This window comes from Vigna radiata, chromosome 7 (genome assembly GCF_000741045.1).
Source record: "Vigna radiata var. radiata cultivar VC1973A chromosome 7, Vradiata_ver6, whole genome shotgun sequence".
Lineage (NCBI taxonomy): Eukaryota > Viridiplantae > Streptophyta > Magnoliopsida > Fabales > Fabaceae > Vigna > Vigna radiata.
This window is the reverse complement of record NC_028357.1, coordinates 6,482,237-6,485,699: the sequence shown is the minus strand read 5'-3', so window position 1 is coordinate 6,485,699 and position 3,463 is coordinate 6,482,237.

Sequence of the window (3,463 nt, the reverse complement as noted above, 5' to 3'; positions counted from 1 at the left end):
CATTGTATTGTAGTTAGTAACACAATGGTTTTACCCATTGTTAAAGGAAGTGAATTAACGGTGGTGTTGACTTGAACTATTACTGTAATCTAACATTAGTTATAAAAAATTTGTTGTCACTGTAGACATAAATATCAAATAACAAAAACTTACTCAAAATGGAGAGGAGGAAAGAACGGGGGAAGCATGACAAGGCAAAGTAAAGGGTTATAACGATAGTTGGGAAATGGGGAAATGCAACATGGGGAAGGAAGGGGAAAGTGCAATAAATTAGAGGGAGTGATAACTCGGTGCCAACAAAGTGAAATAAGGAAGAAGGATGGAGTGGAGAACTACAACATAGGGAAGGAGAAAAATCACTAAACAATGAGGGAAGGCTTGCTCGACGATAGTATGAGACAGTGATGAATGACGATCAACCTCAACAAAGCAATGCATTAGGGGTTTGGTAGCAATACAATGAAGAGAGAAGGTGAGCAAAAAGAAATAACTCAGTGAGGGGAGAAAAAGAATAATGTTTGGAGTGATATAAAGGTCAATTAAAGGAGAATCATTGATTTTCGTTGTCATCAATTTTAATGACAATTTGTTCTTGGAATTGTCATTGTTTCTTAACTTTTGAACTTTTGGTGATGATTCTTGTTTAACCATTGTCAAAAAGTGTGAATTAATTACAAGTTTGTCTGTGTTTTTTTTTTCTTCAACGATGGCTTCTCAGTTGTTGTTTATTTTTGTTATGAAAGTGAATTTTTTTCACTAGTGAATATGTGCACACATAATTGATGGTCTTTAAATTCTACATGTAATAGGGAAACATTATATGCACATGCAATGGATTTTCAGTCAATTTGTATATGCAATTAATGAGTGTATTTTCTATCACATTAATTTAGAATTAGTAATAGACAACTTAGCTATTATGAGTTAAGTTCTAATGATATGATGAACTGCATAAATGTTTTCTAAATTTTCTAACACGTGCTTCGTGTTGCTAAAGTGTGAGTAAGCTCAAATATCATCTATACACAATATAAAGAAAGATCGTATAACGAATCTATGTAGACAATTCCAGTAAGTTGTCTAATTAATGATGAATTGTCTAATGAAGCAATGGTCAATGTTAATAGTATTAACTTGGAGAATTTTTAGTGATTGCGAGAAGTTAAGATTAGGAGCTTAATGAAGAAATAAAGGGATGCAGAATAATGAAAAGAGAAAATGATTCATGATAAGTCAATAGTGTTATATGTGTCTACTTTATAAAGGTGGTAATTGCATTTTGCCAAAATCTTCTACTTTGTGTTGTGCAAAACTAGTTTAATGGACTTGTTTAATGTGTACAACATTAGTCATTTGCTTTGAAGACAATAGTCATCTTATGCATCGCAACCTATAAGATGTATGTTGAGTTCGGTTTTTTTACAAATAGAAGTTGTTATTTTTACGTGAGATTTATGAGGATTTACAATACCACAATATGTTGTTTACCACACTAAATATTCTACAAATAGAATATGTTTTGGATTTCTTGAATATTTGAAGAAAATTTGTCAAGATGGATTGTTTATTCTATGCTAAAAGTTTTAAGGCTCTACAATTGAAGTGGTGAATTTTAATCAATTAAGTTAAAGCTCAAAGTTTATGTATCTAAGAAACAAATTTGATCATAAAAAAGTATTATAAATGCCCAATAAATTTCAACAAATGAATCATACACCACTAATAAGTGCATTATCCACAACTAACCATTTATTTTATATGTTGCCTTGTATTATCTTTCACATGGAAGGATAAATCTTTTAGGTTCATTGATAACATTGTCATTGATACGATCAAATTAATACTACTAAACTATAGCAACTTCAGTATTGCTAAAATAGTAACCAACAAAATAGAAAGGATAAATTCAACCGTAAGTCGTCTCTCAACGAACATGAAATTAATTCATAACAAATTAGTTCTTATGAGAACTAAAAAAAAAAGGTTTAGTAAATAATAAAGAAGATAAAGATAAAGAAAAGATTAAAGAACACAAAGTAACAAAAGATAGAAAGAAAGAATTTTATAAAGAGATTTAAAAAGATAAAAATAACAATGAGAAAGAAAATAGGTTGATTTACTGCTTTTTCATGGAATGTAGAAATAACATGAAAATAGAATAAAAAAGGGTGGAGAACATGAGAGAAGAGAGGATGGACGAAATTTGAACCTCCAAAGGGTTTTTAAGCTCCCTAATGTGTTTTCCTAAGTCTCTTTATATAGAAATTTGATTAGGCTTTATTTCAGGCTTTTTTGTTGTTGTAATCTTCTTTATGATAATGTAATCTCCTCCAATTATCTTCTAAATAATCCAATATTTTCAAGATATATTTAATTTTTGTGGAGATATAAAATTATTTGAGAAGATATTTGCTAGATTAAAAATGATTTGGAAAATATTATCTTTTGATATTTATTGATATAGTTAAATAAGGTAATTATTAAAAATGTCAAATAAAATATCTTAAGATATATTTTTCTCAAATTATTTTAATCATAAACATTTATCAATTAACAAAGCTCTTTTAGTAGAAAAAAAATAGAGAAAACCGCAAGATCCAATTTTTGTTGCATCTTCTCTCTTCTTGGCTTAGCCAAATTTCTTCACTTTTTCATGTATGTTTGGATTGACTCCTTGTGGTCTTGATTATTTGCTACTTTTAGATTTATCTTTAAGGTGTTCTGAAACTTTAACCGATTTATTTTCACACCTAAATGACCTTAACTTAGTTGTAGTTGCATTAACACACATCAAAATATCCAAATAACATTTATGCAATTAAAAAACTATTTTTAACATGATTTTATATCTCATACTAAATAAACCCAATTATAGCAAATCCTAATTAAAACATTCTATTAAAGTACAAAAACCAATTAAGAATCTAATATTAAAGGCTAAATAAAGGCATAAATATGCACTCATCATTCATTCTCTTGTAATTTCATAGTTAGTTTTGAAATTATATGCATTAAAGTGGTATTCTTTAATTTCTTATAAACAAAGTATATTTTATCTATTCTTTTCGAGTTTTGATTTTTGTTCTTAAGATTGCTTTGCAATACTTGTTGATAACTCAATCTTATTCTTTAATTAAAATTCTTGTGATTTTTTTTTTTTTAATTCTAATAACCTTTTGTTTAGTAGAAGAGTAAAACTTCACATGTATATGCATGGAGCATGTGAGGTATAAGAAATGTTTCACCCATATACAGTTGGAACGAGTGAACTGTATACAAAATGTCACTTGTATAAGCTTTGAACGAGTGAGAAATTAAATGAATTAATTGACTCCTTTTTAGTTGTTTCAAACTTACTTGTGTGCTTATAATTAGAGGTGTCAATTTAACCCATGGCCCTAGGGCCAGCCCCAACCCACTATTGAAAAAGCCCTATTTTAAGAAGCCCCTTAAGTAGGGGGCC